Here is a 20,550-nt window from a genome sequence, read left to right as displayed (position 1 = left end):
TACTCATTTAACAACTGCAGTGGTTCACTTAACAAATGTGGCAGGAAAAGTTGTAAAGTGGGACAAAACTCACTTAACAAATTTATCACTTAGCAACATAACTTTTGGGCTCAATCGTGGTCATAAATCAAGGACTACCTGTAGTGGATTTATTTTTCTCCTCAAAACATTTTTATTTATTTTTCATTCTCTTACATATTATTTTAAGTATACGTTAACATAATTATTTTTCTTCTTTACATTTATCATTCTTATACATTTGTTATTCCATTTTATAGGTTATAATATAGGTATACAATTTGGGTTGCTTTGTTTATCATCCCTTCCTCCTATTGTAACACCACCTTATTTTCACTTTCTTTTCTCCCTCCCTCCCTTCTCTACTTCCTTCCTTCCTCCTCTCCTTTCCCTTCCTTCTTCCCTTACCTTTCTCCTACTCTTCCTCTTCCCCTACCTACTCTCTCTCCTTCTCTTCCTCTCCCCACCATCCTCCTCTCCTTACCTCTTTCTTCTTTCCCCCATCTTCCTTTCATTCTCTCCTCCTCTTTCTCTTTCTTTCCTATTATTATAAGTGTCTCTTTTGAGTCTGTTTATGTTTCCTTGGGATAGTATTTCAGCAAACCCAAATATAATTAGTATCTTTTCTTGTTCCCTTATCTTCACTAATCTATCCTAATTATATTTCCCCCCGCTTTGTATCTCTCTATTATATTCTCATGTATTTAATATTTTCTTTTCTGTTTTCCCTTCTTCCCCCCCTTTTCCATTTAACAGTGCATCACCTGGGTTCTGTATCTTCTTCCTACTTTCTTTTCTAGCTTGCTTTCTCTAGCCAATCATAAAATCTTCCCCATGTCTTGAAATACTCCGATTCTTCTTTATCCTTTATTTTCATTGTCAACCTGTTCATCTCTGCACAATCTAATATCTTTTTTACTATCTCTTCATCTGTTGGTAGCTTATTTAATTTCCAATTTGGGCAAATACAATTCTTGCTGCTGTAGTTACATGTATAATCAAATAAGTATCCTCTTTCTTAAATTTCTCTGGGAAAATACCTAGTAAAAATATCTCTGGTCTAAATTCTTGTTGTAACATTTTCTTTAACCATACTCTTATCTTAGTCCAGTATTTCCTTGCTTCTGCACATGCCCACCACATATGATAATAGGAACCTATTGCTTGTTGACACTTCCAACATTTCACTGATTTATCTTTAAGCATCTTTGCTAATTTTTCCGGTGACATGTGCCATCTATAAAACATTTTGTATAAGTTTTCTTTGTAAGCTGTTGACATGGTTAATTTATAGTTCCTTTCCCATAGTTTTTGCCACTTTTCTAACTCAATCGTGTAACCAAAATTCCTTGCCCAGGTTACCATTGTCTCTTTAACCACTTCTTCTAACCTAGTTCTTAGTAGGTAGCTATATAGCTATATAATTTCTTAATTATTTTTTCTTCCGTTCCCATAAGTATCTTATCCAACTCCAAACTTCCTAAGTTAAAACCAAATTCCCTTTTATCTTTTTCATACTTTGATTGTATTTGCAATTGTGAAAATCATTAATCCCTTGTTTTTCTAATTCTTGTTTTTGTTTTAGTTCCCCCCTTTCTGTTAAGATATCTTTGTATCTAATGATATTTTCCATACTACTAATATTTGGATGTGTCAATGCTACCATTGTTGAAAGCCACATTGGTATTTCTAAATAGTATTTCCCTTTCATTCTTTCCCATATTGTTAACAATCCATTCTTTACATAATGTCTTTGAAAATAACCATGTGCCTCGCTTTTACCATACCACAAAAAAGCATGCCAACATAGCTGCAAATCATGGCCTTCCAGTGTCAATAATCTTGTATTACTCAGTAAAATCCATTCTTTCATCCAAGATAATCCCGCTGCTTGATAATATAATTTGGTAATTCAAATCCACCTCAAACTCTTGCATCTTGCAACATTTTTATATTAATTCTAGCTTTTCCCCCTTGCCATATATATTCCCCCACTATTTTATTCATGCCTTCAAAGTATTTTTTTTCTAGTTTTATCAGTATTGTTTGAAATAAGTATAGCAGTCTTGGTAATATATTCATTCCATCAGCCGGCCAATGTCGACTGGCAACTACCCGGAGGAGAGCCTTCTCGGTGGCTGCTCCGACCCTCTGGAATGAATTCCCCGTGGAGATTCGTACCCTCACCACCCTCCAGGCCTTCCGCATAGCCCTTAAAAGCTGGCTGTTCCAACAGGACTGGGGGTAAAGACTTGTAACCCCACTCGAATGGTATGACTGTTGTGTTTTTAACGATGTATGGTTTCTATGTTTGTAACTTGTCTGTCTTTCCCCTCCCTCCAATTGTGAGCCGCCCTGAGTCCCCCCAGGGAAAAGGGCGGCATACAAATAAAGTATAAACTAAACTAAACTAAATCTTTACTACTGCTATTCTTCCCACCAGTGACAATTGCAGGTTTTCCCATCTTTCTAGATCTATTTCTATTAGTTTTCTCACCTTATAATAATTATCCTTCTTTAGTGTTACACATCTTGATGTCAGTTGAATTCCCAAATATTTCACTTTTTTTACCACCTGTATGTCCAGTTTCCCCATCAACTCTCTTTTCTGTTTTTCTGTCATATTTTTCACTAGAATCTTTGTTTTATCTTTATTAATCTTCAAGCCCTCTATTTCTCCATATTCTTCTATTATTTCGACTAGTTTTGGCCCCGTTTCTATTGGATCTTCCATAATAAAGACCAAATCATCTGTGAATGCCTGTAATTTATATTCTTCTTTCTTGACCCTCATCCCTTTTACCTCTTTATTTTATTCAAAATCTCTAGTGTCAGTATAAATAATAATGGGGATAGTGGACATCCTTGTCTAGTTCCCTTCGTGATCTCTATTTTCTCTGTCACCTCACCATTTACCATTACTTTTGCCGATTGGCTATTGTATATCGTCTTGATCATACGCATGAATCCCTCACCAAATCCCATCATTTGAAGTTGCATTATCATAAATTGCCAGTTCACATTATCAAAGGCCTTCTGTGCATCCAGAAATAACAATGCCATTTGCTTCTCTGGGTGGGCTTCATAGTACCCTAGCGTGTTCAATACGATTCACATATTGTCTCTGATCTGTCTTTTAGGGAGAAACCCATTTTGGTCTATATGTATAAGTTCATTTAAAAGTGTCTTCATTCTTTCTGCCATTATTAATGCAAAGATTTTATAATCTACATTTAGTAGTGAAATAGGTTTATAGTTTTTAACTTGTTGTAGATCTGTCTCTTCTTTTGGTATAAGCGTTTATATATACCTCTGTCCATGTTTCTGGTATCTTTGCCTCTCTCAGTAAGTCATTAAATAATTCAAACATTATATTGCTTAATACTTCTTCTAGTGTTTGGTACAGTTCTGCCAGTAATACATCTGGTCCTGGTGTTTTCCCCTTCTTTTGCCTTTTGATGCCTTCTATTACTTCCATCATTGTAATTCTTTCTTCTAGTGTCTTCTTAAATTTTTCTGGGATTTTAATTATTCTAGTTTTCTCTAAGAATTGTCTTATTTTCCCTTCTGGTACCCTCTCTTGTTGATACAGCTTGTTATAATAGTTCTCAATTATTATTTTCTTTTCTCCATTTCAATGTTGTATATTCCCTTCTTCATCCACCAATTGGCTTATCAGCTTTTGTTCTCTTTCCTTTCTCGACTTGTAAGCCAGCCAACGTCCTGGTTCATTCGCATTTTCAAAAAAGTTTCGTTTCGCCGATTTTATTTTGTTTGCCAGATCCTCATTTTCTATCAAGTTCAGTTTATGTCTTTGCAGTTCCAACATATTTTTTTACTTTTTTGTTTTGTGGATTTTTTCTGCAGCTCCATCTCCAGACTTTTATATTTTAATTCCAACTTCTTTTGAGTTGGTCTATTCTGTCTGTTCTTTTTCCCTACGTATGTCATTTTGAGGCTTCTGATATATGCTTTAGAAGTGTCCCATACATTATGTAATGTGTCTTCCTTTCTGTTTTCCTAGAAGAAATACATCAGTTCTTTTTCCATATATTGCTGGAAACATTTTTCATTTAATATTCTTGAGTTTAAAGTCCATCTCCCCTTTTTCCTCTGTCCCTTCCAAGTCATTGTTATTAGGTTAAGATCAGCCCATGTGCTTATGTCTATGTCTATCTTGAGTGTTTTGAGTATTAACTCTGTTGACATCCATATCATATCTATTCTTGAGTAGGATAAGTGTCTGTTTGAATAGAAAGTATATTGTCTTTTTTTTTTCGGGTGTCTTATTCTCCAAATATCTTACAGATTTAATTCTTCCGCCATCGTGAAAAATGTTTTGGATAGGGTTTTCCTTGGCTTCTTGTTCATCTTTGTGGATTCATTGTTTACAATTGCGTTAAAGTCTCCTAGTATACATATACTTTCATATTCATATTGTACTATCTTTTTGGGTAGTTTTCCAAAAAATTGTTCTTGTTTATCATTTGGAGCGTATATTGCCACTAATAACATCTTTCTCAAATTCATCCTTATCTCCACCATCAGTGTTCTCCCCTCCCTATCTTCAAAAATTATATCTGGTTGAATTGTCTTTTTAATGTATAGTGCTATTCCCTTTTTACTTTGGTCAGCCAGAGTTGTGTAGATATTTTTCGGAGTATAAGATGCACCTTTTTGCCTCAAAAAAGAGGCTGAAAATCTGGATGCATCTTATACATCGAATACGGCATTTTTGCCTCCTGAAGCCCCGCCCCCTTCACCAAAATGGCCGGGCATACCCTTATGGGGGCTTTCAGAGAGTTCCTGGGGGCTGGGTAGGACAGAAATAAGCAAAAAATGGGCTGTTTTCGCCCCCCCCCAGCAGCACTCCATAAGCCTCTATAAGGCTATGCATGCAATTTTTTTAATGGAAAAATGGGCCATTTTTTTTGCTTGTTTTTGGCCTCTCCCCCAGGACCACTCCCCCCCAAGGCTATTCATGCCTTTTTTCTTTGGAAAAAAACGGGCCTGTTTTCGCAAAAAATCAGGCCATTTTGGGGAAGTTTGCAGAGTGCAAAAACTTTTTTTCCTTTCGCAAAGCTCTTTAACTGATTGATGAGGGAAGAGGCCAGGCATGGCTAGGAGTGGCCGCACGAGGCGTGGCACCCCTCAATGTGACGTTGAATTGGCCACGCCCACCCAGTCACATGACCACCCAGCCACACCTACCCAGCTGGTCATTAGGGCAGAGAACCGGCTGTTAAATTATTTGAATCCCACCATTGCATGTAACCCACCCCAAAACACTAGTGTTTTTTTTAAAAAAAAATATTTCATACACAGGGAATATTTTTGTGCAGATTAATTTTAATATTAAATGCAATTACATCCAAATTAACTTAAATTAAATCCAATTTAGTTTTCTTCCAGCTTCCATCCACTTTTTTCTCTGATCTTTGTCTGCTTATTGCAGTGGTAGTCAACCTGGTCCCTACCGCCCACTAATGGGCATTCCAGCTTTCGTGGTGGGCGGTAGGGGTTTGCTATAACTCTGCTTTATAAATTTTATAAAGTAAAGTTACTTCCCTACTTTATAAATCATTACTGTGGAGCCAGTGGGCGATTAGAAAATTTTACTGCTAACAGAGATACAAAAGTGGGTGGTAGGTATAAAAAGGTTGACTACCCCTGACTTATTGGGTGTGTAACCTCCAACATACCATATGAAGGCTTATTGTGAGCTTTATTAAAAAAAATGCTGTGAATGTCCTACTTCTAATAGAAAGCAAATAGTGTATTGATATCTGTTGAAATTATAGGTAGTTATAAATTTTTCATTCATACCACTCTGCTTTCTTGTTACTTGGACATTCTAGAGTAGAAACATAAAGTACTAGGATCTTTAACAACATTGTTCAAATGGAGCACATCATCTTGTTTTCTCTGAGTAAAGGTTTATACAAAGAAAACTCTGAAGTATCATAAAGAAATAGCTGTTTGTATTAAAAGGATATATTTCACCAAGAACCACATAAGCATGCTTATTTGGAATTACAGTGGGACCTCGGGTCCTGAACAGCTGAGACCACGAACAATTCAGGTGCTGACCGAAAAATCCGCTAAATGTTTCACTCACATCAAGAACACATCCTCGGGTGCCGAATAAACTCAGCTGCGGCAATTTCCCCTGCCATGGCAATTTCCCCTTCTGCACCATTTTTGTGTGTGTCTGCGAATGCACAATCAGTGTTGCTTCTAGTCACGACCAAATCAGATGCCGATGGAAGTCCTGGAATGGATTACGGTCGACACCCAAGGTCCCATTGTACATTCATTTGGTCTTTGCTTTTGGTAAGTCAGTATTCAAAGATTTGCAGCCCATTTATTTTGGCCAGGACATATCAATTCATTTTGCAGCATATTTCACTGATGATTGCTCTTCTGCTGAGCTATGTATTGTGTACATGTTTAGAACACATGGCTGTAGAGAAGCAAAAAAAAATGCTTTTGAGACTCAGATCCACTCTCCAGTTTGAGTTCAGAAGATTTTCATCTTGCTTAACAGCTGTTTTTCATTCTATAATTTCTGAAAACCAGTGGATCGCACGTCTCAGTTATACATACTTTTTAAAAACTGAAGGATCACAAAAATAATTTCCCACCTGCCACAAGGGGATGAGTTGATAAATGAAAAGATGAAAAATTAGATAATTCCATTTGACAATCCAGTTTTTCCAGCCACTCTGCGTCTGTCAAATAGTCAAAACAGCTGGTTTGCAAATCAAATTTAGATTTTTTCCCCCGATTTTGAAACTAAATGCCACCCCTAAAGAAGTATCCCTTGTACTAAACAGTAATGCCTACATCAGGGTGTGGAAATGCAAAATCCCAACTAATTACAGAGCCAAATAATGGAGACAAGAAATTGAGTACCAACAGGAATAGCAATAGCAATAGCAGTAGACTTATATACCGCTTCATAGGCCTTTCAGGCCTCTCTAAGCGGTTTACAGAGAGTCAGCATATTGCCCCCAACAATCTGGGTCCTCATTTTACCCACCTCGGAAGGATGGAAGGCTGAGTCAACCCTGAGCCGGTGAGATTTGAACCGCTGACCTGCTGATCTAGCAGTAGCCTGCAGTGCTGCATTTAACCACTGCGCCGCCTTGGCTCTTCATTCCAAGGTGGAATAGAATTTATAAGTAAAAACAAGGAAATTGGGAAGATGCAGTATTCTTTGAGCAAATATTGAGATCACAGAAAATAAACAGAATGAAGTTAAAAACTTAATAGAAATTGATAAGTATGTTTGATGAGCACAAGTGACGTTTGTAAAATGAAGTTTATGATTAAACTATAACAATTTGAAAGTATGTCTTCCTTAGAAAGAGGCTTTTTAGAAGTAGATGACTACACCTTTATAGATATAAATCAAAATCCAAGGTTGACTCAGCCTTCCATCCTTCCGAGGTGGGTGAAATGAGGACCCGGATTGTTGTTGGGGGCGATATGCTGACTCTGTAAACCGCTTAGAGAGGGCTGAAAGCCCTATGAAGCGGTATATAAGTCTAACTGCTATTGCTATTGCTAAAATCCAGGTAAAAAAGCAGGATTCAGAGCATTGCCTTGGTTAACTGCCCTGTAGACTGTTCTTTATTGCTTTCAGGCTGAAGGCTTATGCTAAAAGTCTCCAGCCTCCAACCAAGAGGGACTGGTATTAGTATGGATCAGTCCTGATTGTCTGATTAATTAACATGGGAACAAAAGCCTACATACAAGAACAATATGGCTTCCTAGATGCCTCTTTCCTCTTGGTTTTTAATGCATTGTTACTGATACTTGTGGATTCAGGTCAGTGGTGGGATTCAAATAATTTAACAACCAGTTCTCTGCCCTAATGACCATCTGGGTAGGCAGGGCTCAGTGGTCATGTGACTGGGTGGGCGTGTCCAACTCAACATCACTCACATCAATTGGTGCTTCACCTTAGCTGTTACAATGTAATAAGGATTAACCGGAGAGGCAGTTTCTGTAAACAGGGGAATAAAGATTAGGCTAGAAACAACACCAGAATGTTTCCTTCCTGCCTTCCTTACAGGATTAGCCCTGCAAAGTGGAAAAAAACAAAAGGAGATTTCTTCCAACAATCGGTTCTCCCAACTGCTTAGACAATTAACAACCGGTTCTGCCGAATAGGTGCGAACTGGCTGAATCCCACCACTGATTCAGGTAGTCCTCAACTTATGACCACAATTGAGCTCAAGATTTCTGTGGTGAGTGAGACATTAGTTAAGTGAGTTTTGCCCCATTTTACAACCTTTCTTGTCACATTTGTTAAATCACTGCAATTGTTAAGTTACTAACACAGTTAAGTGAATCTGGCTTCCCCACTGATTTTGCTTATCATAAGGTTGCAAAAGATGATCACATTAAACTGAGACATTGCAACTGTCATAATTATCAGCCAGTTGCCAAGAGTCTGAATTTTGATCACGTGACCACAGGGAAGTTGCAATGGGCATAAGTATGAAAAATGGTCATTTTTTTCAGTGCCATTTTAAATTTGAACTGTTGTAAGAGAATTACAGTCGAGAATCACCTGTACTTATTTCTATATTGGAATAAAAAAAATGTCAGTGCAAACTTAACCTATGAAGCCTGATTCTGCTGGGATGTTGATTCTAGGGCCTGGTTGCCAGATTCTGGCCTATTGGTGCCATGTCAAGAATCTGTTCTTCTTCCTTTTCTTGGAAGAGGATCCATTCAAGAAGGCCACGACGGATTTTAAAAATACGCTTTGAGGAGTTTTGTTGAAATGAATGGTACAAGTATGGTGCTTGAGTGTCAATTTATTGAAGAGAAGTTTCCAATACGTTTAGCATTTAGACTGCTGCTAAAACATTGAGAAGAATAAATCATTTTAAATGAAAGTGAAGTTTGTGTAGAGTCTTGTATCTTTTGTTCCTACTATCATCCTGGTGGGATTTTTAGACTTTTGCAGTGCTTTGAAAAACATCACTATATTCTTAACCATTTATGTTAATGAAAACCTGGCATCCCCCCCCACCCTCTCTAACTCAAACAATATGGCTTGTCTTAAAATCTTTCGCTTGCCCTTGAATTTAAACGGTGGCTGGTACAGGATCTAGTGGAGCATATCCCCATAATTTGTTCTAGCGTCAGTTGCTTTCTTGCATTTCTCTGTACACCTTATTTCAAATCAAGGCCTCGCTCTGTGCAGAATTTAGTTTCTATTGGAGCATCGGATATAATTTCATGATCATTATTCACTTGATATATAACGAGGCATTTGATTGTCCAGGTAGTTAAAACTTAAAAGCGTTAAGTTGACAGAAGTGAGCATGGATTCCTCAGCCACTGTAGGAGATCCCAGCATTCTCTGACAAACCTAATTCTGCTGTGAATACATTTCGCAAACATGCAGCTAAGTTGGTTTCTTTTGTCAAGGGGTTTGTTAAGCATTAGCTAAAGAATGCCATGGTCCAGCCTGCTCGGTATGAAACCTAATTCTTCCCCTTTCTGGAGCCATGGCATGGGGTGCTTAATTTTTCTCTCTCGGTAGGGCTGCAGGGCCCTCCAGTACTCCAGCCAAAAAACCACTCATACTTTAGCAGGCTTAGCCCCAGCCCCGTTGCCAGGCAGTAAAACTAACTCTTGTCTACCATTGCGTAGGGATGGGAGGTGGGGAGTGTGATAAGAAGAGAGAGAGAGAGGAAAGGACTTTGCACACAACACCAAAAACAAGGCCTTTTTGCAAACGATGGATGGCAATGAAGATATTTTATTTTAGAAAGAAAACAAAGATTTAAGAGACTGGACTTTTAATGGTAAAACTCGGAATTTTCTATTGAAAAATTGAAGGAAATAAACACCATCTAATGAACCTGATAGGATTTTTATTTTTATTTTTGGGAAAAGAAAAACACCGTACATAAAGGGACCCAGAGGTGCTTTTTCAAGAGGCCACGGGACTTTCTTGTTTTTTCTTTGAAGACGTTTCACTTCTCATCCAAGAAGCTCTGACAGTTGAAAAATTGCAGACTACTTTTTCCTCTGGAAATCTATTCTTATTCCCACACCTATTCCCCACTATCCTGTCGAAGCTGAGGAAACTTCTTGGAGGAGAAGTGAAACATTTTCAAAGAAAAAGCAAGAAAGTCCAGTCGCCTTGTAGGAAGTTATCACACAGCCCTCTCCCAGAAAAAAATGAAATATCCTAGGAAATATTGAAAAGGCAAAATATTTCTCTGGATGTGAAAAGAAAGAAACATGTTTTAAAAGACAGAATAGCTGCCTTTAGCTTCCTGCCCATCCCCACTTTGTCAATGGGCCATTAAGAAAGCCAAGCTAGTCTACTTTACATAATAAAGGCTTCTCCACTTCAGCTGGGGAGGAGGGAATTAAATAGCAATAGCAATAGCAATAGCAGTAGACTTATATACCGCTTCATAGGCCTTTCAGGCCTCTCTAAGCGGTTTACAGAGAGTCAGCATATTGCCCCCAACAATCTGGGTCCTCATTTTACCCACCTCGGAAGGATGGAAGGCTGAGTCAACCCTGAGCCGGTGAGATTTGAACCGCTGACCTGCTGATCTAGCAGTAGCCTGCAGTGCTGCATTTAACCACTGCGCCACCTTGGCTCTTGATAATATTGGCCCTAACTCATCACATGGCATCTGAGAACTCAACCAAACCTGGATCCAAAACACAGCCTAGAGAGTTGCCCCTGCATGGGCCTATGCGAGTCTGACAACCAATCAGAATACATTTCTTACACAGGAACAGGAAACAGAGAGGTGGGACTGAACAGGTTATAAAAAGCCCAGCAAGCCCCTCCCTCAGGCCTTCTCTTCTTCTCCACCAACATTGAAGCATGTGATCACCTTTTCTGTTCAGGACTCAAGCCTGTCCACCATTAAAACCATCTTTCCAAGCAGCTTCCATGTCTCCAGTGTCTTTTTCCCCACTTGGAGCTGAAACCAGCAGGACATTTCTTTCATCAGCCTCTTGAAAAAGCACCTTTGGGGCAACCATGACCAGGATGACTGAGAATCTCCGCAGACCTTTTACCTATACAGGTGACTAAATCTCACCAGCAATTTTACAGCTTCCTTGTCCATCCTGAGTCTAGGACCACTTTAAGAAAAACAGTGTCCTCATATATTTGCACTATAAGTGATGGACATCTGCTGGTGGCAGATGCCATTGGAAGTTGAAGCATTGTGGCTGTGCAACCAAGCATTCCTGATTGGTGAGCCGGTTTTATAGTTATGATCGGAAGACTTATTTACAGGAAGGATTTTATAGATAGCATCCAAGAACACATGAATGCCTAGGAAGAAGGGCAGAAAGAAGGGACCTGAGATTGGTGATCTTTTAGACAAAGAACAGGCAACTCATAGCCAAGAATGGACATACAGAGTAAAGCCTTCTCTGTCTTACCTTCTACTGCCCCCTTGTGGTATGAACTTTAATTTGAATGTTTGAAAGATACTGTGTAGCATCTCTGACCTATTCATATAATTATATAAACAAGTTGTATATATCAGATGATATGCATCTAGCCAGGAATTTTCAAAGAACTTATTTTGAGTTTCTGAATTTTAGGACCAAGCTTATACTAGTAAAGTTAATTTAATTATAGGGACTGTACGGGCTTAGTGAATGTTTGTTAGGACAAATATAGAATGTGATTCTATGCCTCTATTCCAGTGGTCAATGTATATTTTATAAATATAAATGAAGAGTTGGAAGCTAGACACTGAATTCTAGTGTAATTCCACTTCCACAGTGCTACCCTGGTACTCAAATGCTTTGAAACGCATTGATTCTAGTACTTAACATATTTTGACATGGATATGTTGTCCTGGTACTCATTGTTTGGTACTCACTGCATAAGCTAGAACTTATTGGTGTTGGCTGCCTTGTGACTAATGCACTACATTATTCCTTATGGGGAAAAATAGTTTGGTACTCATCATTTTTGGTACTTATCTCCCAGAACCAATTAATAGCAATAGCAATAGCAGTTAGACTTATATACCGCTTCATAGGGCTTTCAGCCCTCTCTAAGTGGTTTACAGAGTCAGCATATCGCCCCCACAGTCTGGGTCCTCATTTCACCCACCTCGAAAGGATGGAAGGCTGAGTCAACCTTGAGCCGGTGAGATTAGAACCGCCAAACTGCAGATAACAGTCAGCTGAAGTGGCTGCAGTACAGCACTCTAACCACTGCACCACCTCGGCTCATTAATGATGAGTACCGAGGTACCACTATATATCCATTTTCTTTTCCAAAATTAATGGAGGATGAAAAGATGCATTTCACTCTTAAGTATTGTGTGTTGTGACAAAGGATTGGATAAATTTCTAATTCAATGGGAATGCTTTTAGCCCAGTTGAAACTATCTAAAATTGTTCAGCTGCACAATTTTAATATCATTTCTCATTGGGCCATGTATTTATTTATTTATTTTTCAATATATTTTTTATTATTTTTACATTTAAAACAATGCAGTACCGCAAAATCGGAGTGACTATACAGTCACATTATATACAGCTAGTCACAACTATTAACAATTAGCCTACTAAATACATTATCATTCCTTCTGTCCGATCACAGTATATACAGATTGTTCCAGTCTTGTCACCTTGACTTATACCAGTCGTAAAATCTATTCCAGACTTCAAAATATTCTGATTCCCCTTTATTTTTAAGTTCAAGAGTGAGCCTATCTGCTTCCGCACAGGCCAACACTTTTCTGATTATATCTAGCTCTGATGGTGTATTTTCTTTTTTCCAATATTGTGCATAAGTTATGCGCGCCGCAGTTAGTCGCATTGGGCCATGTATTTATAAGGACGAATAAGGTTCAGAATTTAACATAACACATGATGCAGAAAAGATATATTGAATGCTTCCTCACTTTGTCATGATATAATTTCAATTATGCACAAATGAAAGAAAATGCTTCATCGTGTGATCAATCATTGCATGGCGTATTGCCTCCAGATGATTTTCAAAAAGGGTTAGATAAATTCATGGAGGAAGTCAGTTCTGTCAATGGTAATAAACCACAATAATTAAAAATAAAGAACTTGCATGTCTATAGATCGATACAATACTAAAGCATATTTGCATGAGAAGGGTAGATAAAATGGATTGAATCATGCCAGCCTACTTGTAGAACAGCTCATTTTTAATGCTGTTTTGTTAAAGAAAAACCACAATTCCCTCCTTATAAATAGAAAGCAAATATTTTAATAAAAGGAAGAATTTTTTAAATATTATTTTATTTTATCAATTTCATATATACATTCACAATTATATGATCTCATAACTGTTATTAATAATATGTATTTATAACAATTTTTCCCTACAGTTGACAATATACTTGAAGATTGCTTTCTTAACATCCCATAGATCCATCTTATCTTACAACTGTCCTACTTCTTCTTCCCTCCCTCCCTCTTTCCTTCCCTCGTTTCTTCTCTCCTACTCCCCTTCCTTCCCTCCTTCCTTCCCTCCCTCCTTCCCCTTCCCTCCTTCTCTCCTTCCCTCCTTCCTTCCTTCCCTCCTTTCTTTTCTCCTTCTCTCCTTCCTTTCTCCCTTCCTTTCCTCCTTCCTTCCCCCTTCCTTCTCTCCTACATTCCCTCCTTCCTTCCCTCCTTCCTTCTCTCCTTCCCTCCTTCCTTCCCTCCCTCCTTCCCCTTCCCTCCTTCTCTCCTTCCCTCCTTCCTTCCCTCCTTCCTTCCTTCCTTCCTTCCTTCCCTCCTTTCTTTTCTCCTTCTCTCCTTCCTTTCCCCCTTCCTTTCCTGCTTCCTTCCCCCCTTCCTTCTCTCCTACATTCCCTCCTTCCTTCCCTCCTTCCTTCTCTCCTTCCCTCCTTCCTTCCCTCCCTCCTTCCCCTTCCCTCCTTCTCTCCTTCCCTCCTTCCTTCCCTCCTTCCTTCCTTCCTTCCCTCCTTTCTTTTCTCCTTCTCTTCTTCCTTTCTCCCTTCCTTTCCTCCTTCCTTCCCCCTTCCTTCTCTCCTACATTCCCTCCTTCCTTCCCTCCTTCCTTCTCTCCTTCCCTCCTTCCTTCCCTCCCTCCTTCCCCTTCCCTCCTTCTCTCCTTCCCTCCTTCCTTCCCTCCTTCCTTCCTTCCCTCCTTTCTTTTCTCCTTCTCTCCTTCCTTTCCCCCTTCCTTTCCTGCTTCCTTCCCCCCTTCCTTCTCTCCTACATTCCCTCCTTCCTTCCCTCCTTCCTTCTCTCCTTCCCTCCTTCCCTCCCTCCTTCCTTCCCTCATTTCTTCTCTCCTCTCCTTCCCTCCCTCCTTCCCTCCCTCCTTCCTACCCCCCTTTCTTCTCTTTCTTCTCTCCTAAAAGGAAGAATTTAAAATGTGACACCGTACTCTTCTGTTGTAGGCCATTCCATTATTTGATATACCATTGCCTTTTGCAGGTAACCAATAATGGCAAAGTGAAGTTTTGCTTCAATGACGTAAGGTATGTGAAGAGGCTGGAACTGAGTAAGAAGAAAAAGAATATATGTGGTGTTTGGAATGCAGTTCCTCTCTCTCCTCCTATGACCCCTTTTACATTTTTCAAAAGAAATAAAGCATATCTACCAGTTCCAGGCTAGAGATTTCTCCTTTGAGGGAAGTGGGTAAATTGAGAGAATATGGATCCAGGAGTGTAAAGTCTTTCATTTCTTTTCTCAGTACAGTATAGTTTTGTCCACTTCCATCAAAACTGAAGTTAAAAAAAGAAACTGAAGGCCGGGATAGCTGCCAGCACGAATGGCTGCTTGAAGGGAGAGTTCCGTGAAGAGCAGCTGGGTCTGGCGTCCGGAGGGGTTTCTTGAAAGACTTTTGTAAACCAATGATTTCCTGTAGGGAAATCCGAAGAGAAGGTTGGTTTGGCAGGACCATAGGATGGCAGTTCATGGTCTGCGCTTGAAATTTCCTTCATAACCCCGGGCGTGGAAGAGGACGATCTGTAAAGGCCATCCCAGAGTACTGATAGCAGTTCAAAGTAAGTGAGGATTTATTACAGAGAAGCTGCAGGAGTCGCGAGTGGATTATCAGATTCCTGATCTTGGTGGAAGGTATTTTTATTCCAAAACAGCTCAAGAGACTAAAGGGCTCAAAGAAGAAGTGGGGTGGTTTTTTCCCCGTTCTATCCCCCCCTTTGTAGCAGCGAGAGGAATACGCTGAGCGAAGGCTGGAGACTTTTTTCTTTTCTTCTCTGAACTGTCTGAGGAGCCGAATCTAAACTTAATTAGTTAACACATCAAAGGCCGGCTGTAAATAACTCTGATAACACAGATACCTTCAGGGGGAAATGAGTCAACTATTGAAGGCCTGAAGAAGAAAAAAGCTTACTCGTGGCATCTCTACCTTGTTAGTCTGTATCTGGTAGCTTGTGGAAGAGTGACATCTACTGGCGAAATCTGGAATTCCCCCCTCCCTATGGCACACCTTAAGAGAAAACAGAACTTTTGGTGACTATACCCCTTGGATAACAAGAGACCTGACTATTGGAGAACATTGATGTTAATCTTTGGACATTATTAAAAGAAACGATCGGAGAGGATAGCCAGGCATGCTCAGTTCCAATTTAAAGCAACAGCATTTGTTTTTCTCCTTTGCGAAAGAAGTTTCCTTCTTTCTTTTTCTTCTCCATTCCCCTCCTCCCTCCCCCTCTCTCAAACACACACACACACACACACACACACACACACACACACACACACACACACAGAAGTTGGATTGGATTATCTCTCCTACTCCCTTCCCTCTCTCACTCTCTCTCAAACACACACACACACACACACACACACAAACATACACACACACACACACAAGTTGGATTGGCTATCTCTCCCAATGGCTTGAAAGGAGCTCCTCTGCCATCCCTCCTTCCCAAACACCTCCTCCATTGCAAATGCAGTGTGCTGTCTGGGTGGAAAATGCCTGGAATGCAATAAAGGCCACCCACTCACCTCATGCTGGCAGGCTGGGGTGAGAGGAGAGGCAAAGAAGCCAGAGGAGAGCCAATCGGAACCTTCTGAAGGAACGGGACTCTCCCTCCCCAGTCTAGTTTGATTGCAGGCAGAGCCACATTGCCTTTTCAAACCTATAGTCAGTGAAGCTGGGCTGGATTTTTGCATAGCTTTATCCAGCTGTTGTGGGAGAGGGAATGACTTTCTCCCCAGGCCCCCATCCATTTCTCCCACCCACCCACACAGCTGGATAAAGCTATGTAAAAATCCAGCCCAGCTTCACTGATTACAGATTTTGAAAGGCAACGTGGCTTTGCCTGCAATCAAACTACACTTGGGGAGGGAAAGCACGAGCGAGCACTGAGGAGACCACAGGAGGAGGCAGGAAGCCAGGCAAAGAGCCATGCTGTAGCACACACACTTTTCCCCAGCACCGTTATTTTGGAAGGCTCCGATCTGCTCTCCTCCGGCTTCTCTGCTTCTCCTCTCACCCCAGCCTGCCACAGGAGGTGAGTGGGTGGGCTTTATTGTGTTCAAGGCATTTCCCACTTGGACAGCATGCTGCACTTGCAATGGGGGAGGTGTTTGTGGAAGGCAGTGGGGAAATGGGGGGGATGGCTGAGGAGCTGTTTTCAAGCCATTGGGAGAGAGATCCAATCCAACTTATGTGTGTGCGCGCCCAGCTTCACTGACTGCAGGCTGCATCAAACTACAAAAGGGAGGGAGGGAGAGAGCGGGAGCGAGCCAGGGCCCTTCTCTCCAGCCTTTGCCCAAAGCCCCGCACCACATCAGGAGGATGAAGTTTGAATTCCTCCCCCCCTCCGACCCATGCATACCTTTTCCAGCTGCTTCAGAGAGGGCTTCAAGGCTGCCCTTGCCTTGGGTCCTCTGAAGAAGCCCCACCCTCGCTTCCTTCTCTTTGAGAAGTGCCTTGCAAATAGGCGGGGCAGGGGAGCGTACTGGCATGGGGGCATGGCCACACCTCCATGGAACGGGTACACAAAAGCATGGCAAATTTCTGGCACTGGTACGCCTGTAGTGGTGCGTACTGGCCAGAACCCACCTCTGGTATATACATACATCTGTAAAAATTTGCTCTGCTTTGGTACAAGTATTCTTCATGGGTATTTCGTGGGTTCATCAGCTGATAATGTTATGAAATACTTGTGCCAGAGATTGGCTTGGTTCTTTCAAATTGGCCTTTTCCATTGAAAGACCCAAGTTCTTCCCATTCATCAAAGCAAAAATGCTCTGGAAAAATGTGCTTGGGGACTGAACGAGAGGGGGATGCCCACCCCAACCTAGCATGGCCAATAGGTGCTCTGAGGATCACAACTCCTAATCGCTAATCAAAAGTTGGTGATGAACATCAAAATTGCCATGGGTTGTAGCTACTTAAAAGGAAAAAAGTGACCAATACTGTAAAAGGTGAACTTTATAGTCTGTCCCAGGTATAAGTTGGTGATGAAATGTCATGATTCAAGAGGGTATGGAAGAAAAAAGAGGTTGCCATAGTATGTATATAGTAGAGATGACTATAGTTTTCCCAACAACAAAATGGAAGTTCAAACAATTTCTGTATTTCATTACCAAAACAATAGCAATAGCACTTAAAAAGCTTTTTTTTTTAATCAGGGCAACCTGGTCTACCCCAAAATGGGATGGAGCATACTGCTTCCACTTTCCGCTAAATAGATCTATACTAGTCTCCCTTTATTTCTTTGTCGGTAAATATAAATTTAACACAATAACAGATGGTCTGAGTGGTGAGATTACTTCTCGTTTGAGTAAACTAATGTGAAACACTGGGTGGACTTACCTGAGTGTCTTTGGAAGGAGTAATTCTACTGTTACTGGGTTGATAAGAATGCAGAATGCATTCGCGCGAGCGATTGTGGGTGCACCTCGGTACACCCACGTTACACCTATCCTCCACGAGCTGCACTGGTTACCAATCGGTCTCCGGATACACTTCAAAGTGCTAGTCGTAACTTATAAAGCCCTTCATGGTATTGGACCTGGGTACTTGAGAGACCGCCTGCTGCCAATTACCTCCCACAGACCCGTTAGATCGCACAGGGTCGGCCTCCTCCGGATTCTGTCTACCAGCCAATGCCATCTGGCTACCACCCAGGGGAGGGCCTTCTCTGTTGCAGCTCCGGCCCTTTGGAATGAACTCCCCGCGGAGATTCGGACCCTCACCCCTCTCCAGGCCTTCCGGAAAGCCGTCAAAACCTGGCTGTGCCGGCAGGCCTGGGGTTGATGAGTTCCCCTCCCCTCTCGACTTGTATGGCTGTATGACTCTTGTGTATTTTAATTACGTGTATTGTGTTTGTATCCCCTTTCCCCTTTTGAGTTGTTCGCCGCCCTGAGTCCCTCCCGGAGAAGGCGGCATACAAATAAATTAAATCTTAATCTTAATCATAACTCTAGTGATAGGAAAAGGTCCAATGAAATTTGGCCCTAATTTCTTTGATGGCTGCAGTGACTTCAGGAATTTTGTAGATAAGTATACTCGATCTCCAACATGGAAAGGTTTGGGTTCCACTCTTTTCTTGTCAGCTTGAATTTTAAAAGCCTCTCTAGCTTCCTGTTAGGCTAATCTAATTACTGGCCATGGGTTTTGTAGGGTGTCTATCCATTCTTTAAGTGAGGGGATAGTGGGTTCTTCTGTGGATAGCTCAGGCATGGGGCTCAAATCCTGGCCTGTTGGTACTCTAAAAGGGGTGAAACCAGTGCTTGAGTGCACAGCGTTATTGAAGGCCACTTCCGCAAAAGGTAAAAGATCAGTCCAGTTATCCTGTTGAAAATTAATAAAACATCTGAGATATTGTTCTAGAACCGAGTTTCAGATTTTCAGTCTGACCATTGTTTCAAGGATGGTGACTGGAGCTCAATCCTTGGGTGGTGCCAACTAAGTTTAAAACCACCAAAATTTTGAGATGAATTGGACTCCTCTGTCGGAGATGATCCTTTGCGGGGCTCCATGAAGGCAATAAATGTGTATCAGGAATAACTTGGCTAGGCTTTTGGCAGTTGGGATCGTTTGGCACGGTATAAAATGTGCCTGTTTTGAAAACAGATCTGTTACGACCCAAATGACAGTATTCCCTGCACTTTCTGGTAGTTCAACAATAAAATCCATAGCAATCTCCTTCCAGGGTGCTGAAGGCTCAGCTACCTTCTGTAACAGTCCTGGGATTTTCCCTTGGCGTCTTTTAGCTGCTGCACAAATAAGACAGCTGGCTACATAGCTCTCTATGTCCTTTTTTAGTGATGGCCACCAAAATTGCCTTTTAATTAGGTGTAAAGTTTTTACAAAACCAAAGTGTCCTGCTAATTTGGAGTCATGGCACCTTTCCATTAAGTGTAGTCTTTGGGTGGTGTCATTGTCCTTCAAAGTTTCTTGTTTCCTGGGATCTGGTGGTTACTTTAGCGGCTAGTTGATTGTTTTGTATCATGGGTTTGATTACATCTGGCTTCATACTATTGTATTGCGGTTTTCTGGATAGTGCATTTGCCAAGAAATTCCCCCCCCCCCCGGAAGATACCTGAGCGTAAATTCAAACCTTTTAAAGTACTGAGCCCATCGTACTTGTTTTGGAGAGAGTTTCCTTGGGGCCTTTAGGGCTTCTAAATTTTTATGTTCTGTCCAGACTTCAAAAGGGATCTTACTCCCCTCTAGGAAATGCCACTAGGTTAAAAGAGCCCACCAAACTGCATAAGACTCTTTCTCCCAAATGGCCCACATTTGCTCGGATTCATTCAATTTTTTGGATGTGTAAGCACATGGTTGTAATTGGTCTTGCTCATTTTTCTGAAGCAGGATTGTTCCTATTGCCACATCGCTAGCATCTGCTTGTATGACGAACGGTTTCTCTGTGTCCGGGTGCTTTAGGATTGGCTCTGCTGAAAACAGCCATTTAAGTTTTTCAGATGCAGCTTGGCATTCCATTGTTCAGTTCAAAAACTGCTTTGGTTTCTGGTTACCCTCCCCCTTCATTTAACAAAATTTGGTGATGGGGAGAACTATCTGGGCGAAAGCGGGGATAAACTGGTGGTAAAGTTGGCGAATTCCAGGAAGCTTTGTAACTGTTTGAGTGTTCTGGGTGGTTCCCAGTCAAGTACCGATTGCACTTTCGAAGGATCCATTTCTATGCCCTGGTGTGAAATGCGGTATTCTAAGTAATCAATTTTTTCTTGGTGGAATTCTCATTTGGAGAGTTTAGCATAAAGTTTTGCAGATGAAGTTTGTTCAGAACCGCCTGGACTAGTTTAACATGTTCTGCCTTGGTCTCAGAATATAACAAAATGTCATCGATATAGACTATGCAGCCCTTATATAAATGCTCCTGTAACACTTTGTTTATTAATTGCATGAATACTGCAGGGGCCCCTTGTAGCCCAATTGGTAGCACTTTGAATTGATAGCATCCAAGATGGGTGTTAAATGCCATTTTCCATTCATCTCCCTCCTTAATTCTGATACAGTAGTAAGCCTCCCTTAAATCCAGCTTTGAAAAAAATCTCCCTTTAGCGAGGTGT

At 40.9% G+C, this 20,550-nt stretch overlaps 1 protein-coding gene across 1 annotated transcript in view; it reads left to right on the top strand.

Moving 5' to 3' along the window:
• The window catches only part of LMX1A (LIM homeobox transcription factor 1 alpha), a 71,382-nt gene that overhangs the window by 17,822 nt on the left and 33,010 nt on the right, over window positions 1-20,550 (top strand). The window lies entirely within an intron of this gene.

The sequence above is a fragment of the Thamnophis sirtalis genome, unplaced genomic scaffold (assembly GCF_051295495.1).
Source record: "Thamnophis sirtalis isolate CommonGarterSnake01/CBP01778 unplaced genomic scaffold, rThaSir2_p1.2 scaffold_12, whole genome shotgun sequence".
Taxonomy (NCBI): Eukaryota; Metazoa; Chordata; class Lepidosauria; order Squamata; family Natricidae; genus Thamnophis; species Thamnophis sirtalis.
The sequence above is the reverse complement of the archived record's forward strand: the minus strand, read 5'-3'. Positions and strand labels throughout refer to the sequence as shown.